Source organism: Myodes glareolus, chromosome X, assembly GCF_982192425.1.
Source record: "Myodes glareolus chromosome X, mMyoGla1.1, whole genome shotgun sequence".
In the NCBI taxonomy this organism is placed as follows: Eukaryota; Metazoa; Chordata; class Mammalia; order Rodentia; family Cricetidae; genus Myodes; species Myodes glareolus.
Genome location: NC_142053.1, coordinates 108,442,285 through 108,458,271, shown reverse-complemented (window position 1 = coordinate 108,458,271; position 15,987 = coordinate 108,442,285). Strand labels below are relative to the sequence as shown.

Below are 15,987 nucleotides of genomic sequence, written 5' to 3'. Positions count from 1 at the left end.
AATTGCCAATAGTAGACCTAGTTTAACTTCAGCGGATTTTAGTGGTGAATTATTGGCAGTATTTCTTTAGATATTCAGAACATGATTGCCTAAACCTGCATCTTGAAATGTTTTCTCCAGGCCATTCTCATTTCTGGGTGCTCTTTCATACAGATTTGCATTAGGAGTGAGCCAGTGCGCTATTTCCCGATGGTCCCTGTTCAAGTTTTTCCTAATTAAATAATGGATTGCAAAATTGTCATTGGCTCAAAAATTAGCAGGCAAGCTATGGATAATATCTAAAAAGTGGATGTTTTAAAATTATTAAGTTGTATCCTGCTTTGGGAAGCATGATATTTCATAGTTTTCAGCTATTTAGAATAGTATCTTGATAAGACATTTGCTGAAGGCGGAGGGCCAATTCTGTGTAACTGCAAGAAATCAAGAAACATTATCCCTTTACTCTGTTTTGTAAGAGAGAGCATTCTAAATGCCACCTAAAGCTTAATCATAAACATATTCAAAATGTCAGATCAATCAGTATCTCATTAGTGTGCCAAAATTTGTAAGGATTCTTGATTCTCCTGGGCATACAATTCCAATATTTAAAGTAATGGTTTTGCATTACTCTCCTGAAGATGTTGGCCAGTTTCATCTTTTGCCTATATACCCCTACTCTAATGTTGCTGTTTTTTAACTGTCTTTCGAGTCTAAAATATGATGTCATCTTTGCTCAAAGAAAGATGTTCTTCACTATTTACATTTTTACTTATTTGTGTTTGTTTATTATACGTGCATATGTTGGTAGCTGTGTAGGTCGGTTTAACGATATGGAAATCTGTTTGTCAGTACCTACTAAGGAGGGATATTGGGATTCTCTGTAGAGGAATGTCTCTACTCTCAGCTATACATCCAACAGAAAGGCTGCAAATGCTCACCAACAGGCATGCGCTAGAATGTTCATCACAAACTGGTAACAACCCGATATCTATCAACAGGCAGAAAGAAAAAGAGCCATGTTTTATTCATGCAATAGAAAACTTCTCAGCAGCAAAAATGAAGTATGCATATATGCCACAACATGTAGTATGGGTGAAAAAAGCCTTGGTAAGAAGATTGTCTAGTGTGTACTGTGTGAATCTATTGAATTAAAGCTCAGAATCAGACCAGCAAATCAATGAGACTGTAAATCAGGAGACAGTAACATTTGGGGATTGAGAATTGGAAGAGACCTGCATGACCCAGATGGACATTGGACAGTTGTGGGTACTTCAGGAAAATACATTTATATGTGAGCTTATTACTTCAGCACATCTGCTTATATACTATTTTGCAAAGCTTTAAATATAGAACTAAAGGCAAGGAAAAGCACTCCCTTCGTTTTTCTTTTTCCTTTTTTTTTCATTTTTCTTTCCTCCCCCCATCTCTTTCTCTCTTTTTGATTTTCGAGACAGGGTTTTTCTGTGTAACAGCCCTAGCAGTCCTGGATCTAACTCTGTAGACCAGCCTGGCCTCGAACTCACAGAGATCTACCTGTCTCTGCCTTCTGAGTGATGGGATTAAAGGTGCACACCACCACCTCCCAACAGAACATCCATCTTTATAATGATGGAGAACTAGTAACCCTGCACTCAGTTTACTACAAATGTTACTTCTGGCATATAGTTCATAATAACCATGTAGAGCTACACAGCACAACAGTGGGCCTGAATCTGTGCTTGGGACTGTGTTTTGGCAAATAGAATACTTATTTGCATTAGATTGTCTCCACCATTTAAGTATGGAAGACCAGGTCTTTCCACCTCAAGTATCCATCATGGGCAAATCTTAGAAAGTGGAGTTCTAACTACAGGTGATGCATTACCTGAGCACACATCATGCCTCTAGGCTTGCTAGCCCAAAGGAGACACTGAAGACTCAAGGAAGGGCTGCATGGTGGGACTGATTGAGCCAGAGAGGGAAATTTGTAAGGATAGCATCTCTCTACTTCTGTTTAGTCTTAATTTGGTGAAATTTTCCAGAGATAGTGGCGACTGGGGGAGCTGTTTATACACAGAATGTTGTCTGCCTCAATTGCACACTTGAATTTTGGCTGATTGCCCAGTCTTTTGTGGGAGTCCAAATAGAATGTGTGTGCTTCTCAAAAAAAAAAGTCAGTTTTAGATTTTACAAAAGGATTTAAGTGTTATTACTCCCCAAGGAGAAATTTGAGGCAGGTTTTTCTTTTTAAAGGCGAAGGCCAGAAGAAATGGCTTGAAGGTTAAAAAGAGTTGCTCATATAATTGGCTGACATATTGAGTTAAATTCATCTCCTCCCATAGATGCAAGTTAGAAATTATAAAAGAAAGAACTACATTAAATTCTTAAAATGAATACGAGGAATGTAATAACCCAGGCATTAGAGTGATTGATGGCCATTCTTAAAATAACATTGCCATAAACTAAAATTAAGTAACTGTAAATAAATCTAGATACACAATATAAAAGTTTGTATATATATGTAATATGTACTAACATTTTGATTTTTCAAAACCCTTCATTTAAAAACATAACACAATTTTCTTACTGAGACTATGTATATTACAGTGCATTCCTACACACCTTATCCATATGCACACAGTATTTGTATATGTATATACACACATATATAGATACATACGTGTATAAATAATGTGTATATGTAGACACGCGTGTTGTTTTTAGAATTGCTATCTCCTAAGCTACCTGAAAAGTGATAAGAAGGAACTGGAGTTGATTGTTTCTTAGACTCTCAGAAGATTTATGGTCTTCATTCATCCTCTCAGATCAGTTGCAACACCTCAAAGAACCATGTAGTCAAAGAAATGCAATTGCTTTAGGAGAAAACTACATGGTGTTAGCTTTGTGAGTACTGAGCTCTAGGAGGAGAAGATGAAGTGATGGCTTTTCCGCTGCTTAGGTCACAGTGTCTGGGTTTCTGTTGTTTCCAAGGACATCTCGTTAGGAAAAATATATCCAGGTTCCTTTACTTTCCATCCTGGTCGTGAAAATAGAATGGATTTGGTGGAATTGAGGCTATTGGAACAAGATCCAATTGCCAAGTTCTTATGCTGGAAAGCTAAGTGAAATTCTTGTTTTGTGGACCAGAACATTTGGATAATGGTATCTTAAGTTACTCTGCGTGTTTGTGGCCCCATGGAGCGGAATTGAAGAGATTTACATTTTAATTACTGATGACAGAGTTGCATAGGGCAGATTGTACAAATGAGACTCACAAATACCAAAAGACAGAGCTCAGATTTGTCAAGTGCCCTTTGGAAAAGCGTTTCATAGATTATAATGTTTCAGTGGGCAGTCAAATTAAGGAGTCTTGACTCCTGAACTCTGCAGAGATTAGCATGCAAGCAGCACCCATTGAATTCCTTTGCGGGAGACCCTTTAACACATTTCATAACCAAAAATAGTGCCTTGTGATACCAAGGCCCTGTGATTTCCTTTTTTGAACAAGTGCTTCATTATTTCTAAAGGGACATAATTTTGATTTTAGAAGATTTTTCTTTTGAAGCAACATGTCCCAGTGTCTGAAAGAGAGTTGCTAGGCTATCTGTAATGATCAAACCATATGTGTGTTCATCAAGTCTGGGCCCAAGGAATGCTTCTGTTGTAACCATCACCAGGCTACTCCAAGGAACAATTGCTGTAGTTGCAGTTAATTCTGGTCCAGATTCATTATAGATTCATTGGAGCTGTAAACACTCATGGCATTTGTTCTCATCTTCTGTAGTCATAGTTTAACAAATATTATTCAAGTCATTGCTATACTGGAGGAAGGGGATCAGACTTCTGGATAAAAGAAGATTAATGTGACAGTTCTGTTTTTGAGGAGAACATTGTTTGAAAAGATATATCAAACAAAACAAATAAGGTCAGTATTCTAGCAGAGATGCCAGTAGGAAGGCTGCGGAGACCCTTTTAGGAGCATGGTAATGTGAGTCGGGAATTGTCCTCTGGAACTCCAGAGAAGCCATTAGGGGTTTTGGTAGCTAATGGGAAATGGAAGATGTGGAAGGGAAGAGAGGTGATAGATGCGATGGAGAAAGAAGGCCATATAACGCAGAGAACTTTCCTCTTGTAAACAAGGAATCTTGTTTAATATGTGACCGTAAATTGTAGAGTATAAAAATACCAAAAAGACGCATGGCTGCATTATGGAATATTTAGACCATAGTGAGGATGCTATGTACACTTAGTTATGGAAAGTGAGCTGGATTTCTGAATAGCCCCCAGAATCTTTACTAGTCTGAACTTTTGAACATAGATACGCATATATGTATATGTATGTATGTACACATATACATTATATGTGTGTGTATACATGCAGTGTGACCTTCCTCTAAAGTCACAGTCTGTTAAAAAACTTTATGCCTTAAAAATTCAACTTAGAAAATGAATTTGATTCTTGTAAGTGTCCTAGGGTTTAAATGACAAGGTAGAATCATAGGACTCTGGGGGCTAAGTGAGGATCTGTGTGCTTTCCAATCTTCTGCTTTTCTAGTCTCCAAGCACATGGCTCATTGTACTTCAGTCCAGCACAAATAAGTAGCAAGCTTGGTTCAACATCAAGGGACCAACATGTGTTCCAAAGTAGAATGAGTTTCAAGGAACAAAAAGGGCACGAACAAAGCTTAAACACCGTCCAGTGAGGAGAAGACTGTCAATTGGTTGAGATTGACATAAATACAAGGAGCAATGAAATGTTTGTTTTGTGTTGTTGGTTGTATGTTTGTGATTTGTATTGTTTGGGAAGAAATGGAGCTTGAGGTGCTTTCTTTGATTATGTCTGATATAAATAATTTGCATGTTCATAGAAATGAATATATGGAAGATAGAATCTTTTAGGGGGATTTGTAAAGTCCCAGGAGGGAGAAGATGAAAGCTCTAAGTATGAAAAAGAGAGAAAGATAGTGCCATTTCACTTTTTAAATCTAAGGATCAGTGAACATGGTCGGTGAAGGGCCAGACCCTGTATGTTTTCTGGGATATTCAATGATTCCCTGTAACAGCTGCTCAGCATTCCCAGTTTAAGGAGAAAGTAACATATACAAATACTTCAATGGATGGGCAGGATTGCGCTCTAAGTAGTCTTTATTTACAGGGGCAAGAATCTGAATTTCAAATACTTTTCACACATCATGTAATAACAGTTCTTTGATTTCTCCCAAACGGTTTGAAAAATGAATTCATTCCTGTGCTAAATTTGAGACAAACATCTCCTCGCAAGTTTGTCCTTTCAGAGACTCCCAGCTGAAAAGCAACATCCTTGCCCTTTTAAGTTTAGGAGAATTTATTGAATGATGACTTTTCCCCCCTTTGGTATTTTCCTAGGTTTCTCTCAGATGCTTTTGGTGCCTGTGACAGTTTCCAACACTAGTCGTCATGCATTTATGAAGCACTCACCATGAACTGAAAAGCTGAGGACAGACGTCAGAGGAAAAGAAAATATTAGCAATAGGACGTGGTACAGAAGCTCCTCTATTTATGGAATTTCAACTCGTGCACTTTCATAGATACAAACAAAAGCAGGCTCTGGAGCAAAGCCCTCTGGCTCACTCCTTACCACCCAAATATGCGTCAAGAGCTTCTGGGAGCTCTTTTTATTTCTACTCCCTCCTGTCTTTGATTTTTCGTTTACTCAATCCATCAGATATTTACTGCATTTCTGCTTAAACCTCATCTTGTGTGATAGCCTCATGGGACATAAGAAAGGGAAAACATGCAGGAAGTGGTAACCGAACATAGAAACAGCTTGTAAAAAATTGAGATTTCTCAGAGAAACCTGTCAAGATTGTTGACAGAACAATTTTCAGGGCGAAGATGCTGTCATGCCTATTGTGAGAAGGTACATGCTTCTAATAAAAGGTCTTCTAGAGAGTACTTATATTACCTGACAGTGTTTGAAATATATAAAGGCATATTGTTCCTTGAATTATAGTGAGCTTACATCCCAATAAACCCATCAGAGATTGAAAATGTCACAAGTCAAATATGCATTTATGCATCCAATATCCTTAACCTGCTAGCTCCCGTATCTAAGGAGCATGCTACACTGTGCGGTATTTTGTGTTTTTTCCATGAGCACAAGATTGACCAGAAGCTGTTGCTGACTGCTGCTGACTGACTTTCAGAATTTTTTGTACTGTATATTTCAAGTCAAGGGAAAAAAAAAACTTTGTAGTTCAATGGGTCATTTCTACTTAATGAATATCACTTTCTTCTTTTATTTCTGAGATTATAATATAATTATATCACTTATCCTTCCTTTTCCTCCCTCCAAACCTTTTCATATCCCCCTCCTCGCTCTCTCTGTCAAATGCATGGCCTCTTTTTCCACTAACTGTTATTACATGAACCGTCTCCCACCCCCCACTCCTAAGTACAACCCGTTCAGTCTGTATAATGCTACTTATATGTATGCTTTCAGGGCTGACCCTTTGGCATTGCACCACCAATTGGGATGCGCTTCCCTGAGGACGACTATTTCTCCTACTCTCAGCATTTCTTAGTTATGCGTAGTTCTTCGTGTAGGGTAGAGGTCTCATAGGCTTTCCCCTGTCCACATTGGCATGGCTATTGGTGTCATCCCTGTTCACTTTTGAACCATAATGAAGTGGGGAAATGGCACATTCACACCATTGTAAATCAAGGCCCATCTGTACCTATACAACATATACCATATACCCACACCCCCACCACACCCACCAATTCTGCTTCTGTGCCATTGTGCAGCTTCTGTGAATAGCATTTGAACTTTTGGAAAGGATGTCCTATGGTGTTCTGAAACAGTTTTCCTGTACACAGAAGGAGCAGGAAATGTGTGGGAGTTTCTAGATATACATACAGCAAACACTATCCTAAACACTACCAAAATATTGTTAGGCCAGGAATATAGCTCTCTGGTGGAGTGCTTGCCTGGCATGCTTGAAGCTCTAAGTTAAATTCTCAGTACTCCCTAAATGTGATGATTGGCAAATTGATGAATCAGAGAGTCTTTGTGTGCGTGGTAGATCAGTATATTGGGCCAATTTGTGTTAATTCGGGAGAACTCAATCCAGTCATAGGTGTTTCCGTGGGTTTGCAGCTTTGGAATTTGTCTGACCTTAAACTAAGTGGTGAAATAGTAAATAAGGTTGATGAAGCTGGTGAGAAATGCCTGCAGTGTGAGCCAGCAGCTCTGATACTTCAGAAGATTTCCAGCCTCTGAAATGGAACAAGTGTGATGTGGGCAAAGATGCCAGATAAAGCATTCATCAGCAAGGATGGCAGAAATGCAGAGGCCATGCCCGAGAAGCTTGAGCCACAGAATCTGAAAGTGTATCTAGATGCTTCAAGCTTCTACCATGTTCAGGGCCTGGTAGAGACCCAGAATAATAAACAGATTTTCTATTTTTTTTGAACAGCTTAAATATTTCAGGCCATCTTGTACTGATTCCTTTTGGAGTTCTGCTCAGAGCATCTCAGATCTTTTTATTTGAACCAACTCCTTCCTTCCTTTTTACATTGGTTTTGATGTATAAGCATAAAGACTTGAGTTCAGGTACCCGGCACCCATGTAAAAAAAAAAAAAAGCCAGGTTTTACTGTGTATGCCTGCAATTCTGGTGCTGGGGAGGCAGAGACAGTCAGATCATTAGAGTTCTTTGGCCAGCGCTTAGCTGAACTGGTGAGCTACAGGATTAGCCAAAGACCTGGTGTCAAAAACCAAGTCAGTGGGCAAGTCAGGAAGACAGGGGATGTTAGTGAGCTCTGGCTTCTATATACACATGAACATATGTGCCTATATCACCAAACACATATATACCCTTAGAAATAAACACAACACCACACACACACACACACACACCCCAATTCTCTGTGTCATTCCTTAGCTTCTAATGAGCAACCCTTGAATGTCTCCAAAGGATTTCCTATTGGTTCTGGAGCAGTTTTTCTGTACCCACAAGGAACAGGAAATTCCTGGGAGTTTCTGTCATCCTGGGACATCCCGTAGATCATGCCTGGTGGGAGGAAAACTATGAAGTCAGAGGTCCCTTGGCTTAAAGAGGAACAAACTCTGGGATTTCTTTATACTCCACATCTCTCCCATAAGAGTCAGACTGAGGCTGGAGTAACACTAGACCCTGTTCCCAGAATTGAATTCTTCCATTTCCCGGCCCTTTATCTATCCTTACAAGTTTCTCTTGGGAGCACATTCGTTGAAAATCACCCCGGTGTCAGTCATTGTCCTATCATATTTCTGGGGAACTCTACCTAAGTCAGTAAGCAATCACATAGGTAAGACAAACAAAGAGCTCGAGATCTTGCCTTCAGTTATCACGAGAAGAGTAAATAAAAGAATGGCCTCAGAGAAAAAAAAAATAGAAGCCAGTCTTCAGCCTTAGTCCACCCAGGTCGGGCTAGAAAAACAGGGAATGGGTAAAGAATTGAGAGACCTTAAAGCCGGCAAGCCTAGGGAGAAATTGTGGTGTAGTGCAATATCTCCAGCTACAGGATTTCCAAGCTCAGTTTAAATATTACCAGGGAAAAAGATAACAGTTCACCCTGCCTTCCTTCCCTCTGTCCACCTTCTTTCCTTCCTTCCGTTGAATTCATATGCCACACAGCTCACTCATTTAAAGTAAACAACAATCTCTACAGCCCATTTTATAACATTTTTATGAGCACTAAGAGAAGCATGATACTTTTTAGCTTATTAACTTATTAACCACTCGAGTGCCTAGTCCTCAGCAGCCACAAATGAACTCTTGGTCTGTGTTGATGTACTTGTTTGCATATTTCATATAAATAGAATCATACAGTATGTGATCTTTTCTGATGGGCTTCTTTCATTCACGATCAATATCTTAAGGTGAATTCAGATTATATAATGTAACTACACTTGACGTTTTATGGTCAAGTAACCTATCGAGTAGACAGATTTTGTCTGTTCATCAGCTGATGAACATTTGAGTTGTTCTGACTATTGTGAATAGTTCTGCTATGACAACTTTTGTACAAGCTTTTATGTGGATATGCATTTTCATTTCTCTTGGTTATCCACTTAGAGCTGATAGTGCAAACACAGAGATTTCTTTCTTATCTATAGCCAAAACCCGAGTCTTCATAACTTCAACCCTCAATTTTTGTCCAAGCTTCTCTAGCAAAATGGATAAAGACTTTCCTTTCTTACACATAACATCCCTTCAAATCATTCATCATTGTCTTCCTCTCCTTCTTCAACCTTTACAGATTGACTCTCTTCTGTCCTTTTAATCACTGCAGTTCAGCGATGGTACTTACAGGGGTGAAAACAGAGAGTTGGAAGTTGTTGCAATATCTGTTATGATGTACAAAGCAGCTTGCTTTTGTTCCGAAGCTAACGCTTTCCCATCAACAACAGTGAACCAGTAGTGGGCTATTTTTAATTTTCCAACATCAGAGGAAAAAAATCACTTTATGGGTAAGAAAACTCTTCAGTAGACGCTAACAGGGGTTTCCCTTTGGAAAATCGTAAGGACTGGTCAATTCATACGTACATTGTCACTTTTTAACCTGTTAATATGAAAGATTCTTTGTTTGTGAAAAAGAAAAATAGCATATCTTGAGAACTTCAAAGAAATCATGTGGCCTGAAGACAGTAGGCAGAAAATTTGATGATGTCGCAGGAAAATGAAGCCATTTATTCAGTAGACTCAGAGTTCTACTGAACTGGGTAAAATGTAATGTTCATTCTTTTTCAGTAGCTACCAGTGTATCTGATTCTTACTGTTTAGTCATATATCTCGATATATTTTTGCATATACCTTTTAAAATACAATATCTAGGGCTTAGGATAGCGTCCGGTATTGTCTTGTATTGCCTGTTTGACCTTGGACAAATCTCTTGACCAAGGACAAGCCTTTGTAAGCATCGTTTTCTGCATCTCCTGACCATTTCTGTGATTCTCAAATTGTGTTGTACATAGAGATCCTTTTGAAAATGTCAGCTCTGAGCTGATGCTTAAAGCGATTCTGACCAGTGTGTTTTAAGGACGTTCTTCCTGATAATAATTTAAAAACCTACATTCAAATGTGTGCTGATGCCCGTAGCTCTGAAGATCATTCTTTTGATTACTAATTAGCCATTTATGCTTGGACCCTTTCATCTTGTATCATCTTCTGCTGATAAGGAAGAAAATTTTATATCTTCGTGTAATACTTTTTCATCTTTCTGTGTGTGCACGCAAAGAAAGATGACAACCAAAATGAAAATAAAGAAGAAATTCTCGTGTAGATCCTGCTTAGTTCCCTTTACCAGAACAATTTCTATATGAACTAGAATTTCTCAACCTTTGTGCGATGGACATTTGTGGCCGGACCATCTTTTGCTGTATGTGAAGCTGTCTCATGTAGTCACAATAGGATACTGAACAACATTCCTGGCCTCTGCACACTAGATGTTGGTAGCAGCTCTCCCTGCTTTCAGGTTGCAGCAACCCTAGCTGCTTCTCCTTATTACCAAATGTGCCCAGGGGCTGTCTACTAATTCGCTTCAGTTGAGATCCATGCTCATAAAATGTGGTCCCCAAGAAAAGAATTTAAGAAACCCTTTTTTCCTTTGTTTGGTTTTTGTTGTGCTACAAGGCAAGAAGCTGCTAAACTGTTGGTGTTCTGACCTTGTGTGTTAAACATTCCTCAGGATTCTGGAATGCTCTGGCTCATGGTATTTGTTGGATTAATGGGCTCCAGATAGGTTAAGTGTCTTGGCAGGAGAGGGGCATTTTGTTTCATTCTCTTCGTTTTATTAGATGCCTGACAACAAAATTTTAATGTTGGCCTTATATGTTCTCCTTGTTTTCATAAAAATGGATCTATCACAAGATAGATTTATTGGGGGAGTACCATTGCATGTGAAAATGTTTTGAAAACTATAGTCACCACAGTAACACAGGGTCACCCTTTGTATTACTGCTGTGCCTAGAAACTAAGGCATTTTGAGGTTACAAAATTCGTTTATTTGGACAAAAAAAAAAAAAAAACAAGTGCTAGAAAAGGATGCCACAAATGGCCAACCAATCTACTGGCATTCCAACAACCTGCCATGTTGTGTGGTTCCCAGGTGTCAGCTTAGCTATACTCTTTTGCAATGTGTATATTTATCCTTTGTTGGTACAACATGCATACTTTACTAGCAGGGACAATGTTTTCGATAGGAGATATACTATTCTTATGTAGAAATTCTTAAAGAGTGACTTTCCTATGGCTACTAAAGATTTCACAACCTCAGTAATCTTGGTATTATGGGTCATATCATTCTTATGATGAGGGTTATCTTCTATTCGACCTTTCTTCCAAATTTTAATAGGCCATGGTAGCTCTAGGCATTGCCAACTGTCCCTTTGTGAGCAAAATCATCTTCACTTGGAAATTGCTGACCAAAGAGATATGGAGAGAGATACTGGTAAAATAAATAAATGAGTATAACTAATTATAAAATACGACTATTATGTTGAAACCTCCTTGATTCCTGTGAAAACTGGTTTATGTTCAAATTTCTATTTACATTTAAACTGCACCATATATTATGCGTATACAGCAACTCTCCTATTGAATAAAAATGAAAGTAATCATGTTTTCCTCACATCAATATAATGAAGATACTATTTGTTGTTTCTACAGAACCCCTGATTTAGGTGCTCAATAAACAGTGAAATCATTATTATTTAGAATAATCATTCTATTACTTGCAGTGGTGTCACAGTCTTGAGCCACCATGAAGACGAAGAAAGTTTAGAATTATAGAAAGGAATATAATACCCTTGATTGTGGGTATAAATGAAAAGTTGTTTTTCTTTTCATCAGCTTATATTAATTGTATATAAGAGCAGGTTTTATTGTGCCCTTTTGAGAAAGTACTTAAAGCATTTTCTTCATATTCACCCTGCTGTTGCCTCCTCCCATTCCTACTCATCTCTTATGTCTTTCTACTTCTACTTTCATATCTGTTTTTATTCCTATTGGATATTCTTTTTATTCTCTCTTCATCTTCCTGCTCTTATTCCTCTTCTTCCCTCTTCTCTTCTTCTTCTTAGTGGTAACCTAACAGTCTTAATTATAATTTTTTATTTGAGTGTGGATGAAGTACTATTTAAAAGAGCATGATAACACAGTAGGGTCACAAGACATCAACCTTAGACAAAGAACTACAGTCAACAAGGATTGTTGAGAGTGGGAGAAATAATCTTCTTCAGGGAAGAGCACACCATAACCAATACTAACTAGTCGGGACTGTACATATAAGTAATATTACCAAGACTGAGCTGGTTATATTTATGCATTTAGGAATAATAATGATAATCAATTAAAGAGAGACAAGCCATGGTTTTGAGAATGTGCAAGGGGTGCTACACCGTAGGTTTTGGAGGTGGGAAAGCAAAGGGGGAATTGATGTAATTTTATTATAATTTAAAAACTAAAATATTATAGAAGAAGAAAAATAAGTAAACGAGCATGGCCACCTTATCAGTGACTATGCCACTAAAGAAAATATCTCTCCCTCTTCCAGAAGCCATTAACTGCCTCCAAATCCTCAAGGAGGGCATGGCCCTCATGAGTCCCTCCCCTCTCCATGATAGGTGTTGGCAGACACAGTCTTGTGCACCTCATGGTCAGTTAATTGAAGTTGCTGTTAGTTCAAGAGTGAATTGGCCAAGTCATTTCTTGATTCTCAAGCAGCAGTTTGGAAATTCATAGCTGGAGGGATTGTGTCCTCTCCTTTTTTGATTAATGACCCTTGAATAGAACATTTATTTTAGAACCATCTCTCTGTGGGTTCTTTTAAAGGGCATTCTCCCGGGATCCTTGGCACTGAGTAGCAATTCTTCAGTGAACATATCAGATAGCAAGTACAGTAGAACCAATGGTACCTTAATGGAAATCTAACATAATAGTTGCTTTACCCCAATCCTCCCTTGCTCGCCTTCTCCCCTGCATTCTCAGGTCATCACGTTTCTGTTCATAATTGATACATAACTCTGTGATGTTCTTTATGCTGGTGATTGAGACCACAGACAGCACCATGAGGCTATACCAAAGCCTTGTCCCTCTCTCTAATCTCTTCCGTGTGATTGCAGTTTCAGGCAATATCCTTGGGATTATCAGGAATTCTTCAGGCACTAGTCTTGGTCCCAGATCTGCTTTCAGGCAGAGAGTTATATTTTTAACTGAGTTGGAGAAAGGGAACAAGGGCCTTTTGTTCTTCCTTGGATCCCTCCTAGGGATTTAGCAAGTGAAGTAAGGAATTGTGGCTACCAAGCAAACTGATCATTCCTGAAGAGGCACATAGGTTTACAATTTGCTCTTTGAGATTGTCACCCCCCCCACACACACAAGCAGGTTGAACTTCTCCCAGATGAAATGCCCTCCACCTAAAACATACCAAGTGTCTCATTTGTTCCCACTTGTGAATGGGTGAAATCAGCAATGACATCGTTGATGCCAGGGCCCCAGCAGAGCTGGAAGGCCCTCCTTTAATTACAGGAGACATGGTATTGAAAAGGGGGAGGGACAAGGAGCTACTTCCTAGCTCTTCTTCTTTATCCTGGGATTTGGTTCTTTAATTTTTGTAGCTCTGTGAGAAAGCCTAAAAGAGAGTCAACTCTAAACTATGTTCAGCCTTTATATAAACTATGTTCAGTCTATTTATATGGTAGAGTAAATAAAGCTTTTAATTAATACAATCCATTTGGGAAACTGTGGGGCACTATCCAGTAACATTAAACTCAGGCATGCTTATAGCCCTGCAACTCCATTTCTAGTTCCTTACCCTGTAAAAAGGCATGCATGTGTGCACATGGGGATATGTATAGAGATACTCAAGATATGTGATTTTCACTAGTTCTAAATTGGAATGACCATAAATGCAGTAAAAAAAATGTAAACAATGGTACCACATGCAATGGAATACCACACAGCAATGGAAATGACAATCTACAGTGACATTCAACAATACAGATGAACTTTCAAATATAGTATTGATGAAAAGGGGCTGGATATAATAAAAGCATATTTATGCATGTGTATAATGTGTATATGTATACATAAAGTTAGGAAATGACTAACAATTTTGGGTGCTTAGCTTTCTAAAATGTGGTTACTTTCCACCAAGTGTGATTTTTCATCCTTTTGCGCCAAGGAACATTTGGCAATATTTGTAATTGGAGGAGAACAAATACTACTGGCATCTAGTGTTAAAGATAAGTGGTACTTCTAAACATACTATAGGACACAGGGCTGCTCCACAACAAAGAATTATGAGTGTCACGTGATTTGAGGAACTATAGTGTAAAAAGGAAGACAGGAAATGAAACCAATCAAAAATAGGATGCTGTTGGGAGTAGAGAGATGGCTCAATGGTTAAGAACACTTGTTTTGCAGTACCCACATGGCAAATAACAACTGCCTGGAACTCCAGTTCCAGAGTATCATACAACTTCTGGCCTCCAAAAACCCTGTACGCAAATGTTGTACAGACATACATGCAGGCAAAACACCTATACACATAAAATAAAAATAAACAAATCAAAAAAAAATAGATGTCTTACACTTCAGGATGAGGCCATGGCTATGAATAGAAAGGGATGGGGACCTGGAATTAAGAGCACTCCTTTCCTTAACGTGGCTGAAACGTAGATGCAGAAATGTTCTGTAAAACATTAGTTGTGTTGCCCCTAAATTGGTGTCTCTTTCTGTTTCAAAACGATAAACTACTTTAAAGGGCTGGGCTATCAGGATAATTGGATGGAGGAGTGGAAACACTGGACTTGGAGTAGGAATACACTGCTCAAGCAGCTCCCATGGCCATTGCAATAACATTGATGGAGCTAAGCACTCTCAGGTGTGTTCTTGGCGCCTTCGAAACTCCGCAGTTTAATTTGCTTTCACAAATGTAATTAAGGTTTTCCCGAGCAACAGTAAGCAATCACCCTTGAGTTTTCACCAAACATGGAAAATTGCAACTGAACATATAGGCTGGTGGAGTCCATTTTAAGTTGAATGCTCTGGGAGACAAGATTCAGTGTTCATAGTGCCGCAGTGTCTGGGAGCAGGAATGCACAGGCGCTCTACTATTAACGTGGCACACACGCCTTTCTCTTGGCGATGATACTGTTAGAGTAACTCAGAGATTATTTTTGAGTCGCCTCTGGGGAGAATTATAAATATAGAGAAATTTATTTTTAAGTGGAACCAGGCCTAGGGATATAGCTTGGGGGGAAAAAGTACTTGCCCTACCATGCATGAAGCCCTGGGTTCCATTCTAGTGCCACAACAACAGAAGAAAAGCGAGTATTAGCCTCATAGCCCTTAACTAATGAATGGGTAGACGTTTGGATCCAACAGAAAAGTTTCTTGTGTCTCTTGTTTCCTGCAGTATCCCCCATTATCCTAAATGGTCAAATATGAACTTTGAAGCCTCATGCACCATAAGATACAGCTGAGCTCACCCAGAGCACATGGACTGATGCACTGAATGGGTTTGGAAAAGTGAACAATTTGGGAAGACACACCTGGAGATTCAAGAGTAGACCTAGAAATAAATGTACTTAACTAGAAATAATTGGTGAATTTAAATTATTTCCAAGTGCCCAGACCTCTTAGTACTAGGTACAATCTTTAAGGTTCCGTTTTGTGACTCGCGCCTTCAACACATGGGCTGAGATTTGAATGCATAGATGATGTTTTTATGAGGTGTCTTTGCTGGAGAACTAACCATTCATCTTCTTAAATCCTTGTCCTATACCACAAAACCCCTTCTACCATGGGATGTGTGAGACATCACATCGATTTCATGGCAACTTAATAATAGCACTTTAGAAAGAAATATTCTAGAAGACAAAAATCCTGTCTAAAATGTAAGTGCACAGATTGGGAAGCATGAATTCTTCTATTGCTGCATTTTCAAGGATACAATGCAAGCAAATTCTGGGACAACCCAGTTTTAAAAGGTGAATTGCTCA

The 15,987-nt window shown here is 38.8% G+C and overlaps 1 protein-coding gene across 1 annotated transcript in view; it reads left to right on the top strand.

Moving 5' to 3' along the window:
• Positions 1-15,987, top strand: part of Arhgap6 (Rho GTPase activating protein 6) — a 501,238-nt gene that overhangs the window by 226,039 nt on the left and 259,212 nt on the right. The gene's annotated exons all lie outside the window — the stretch shown is intronic.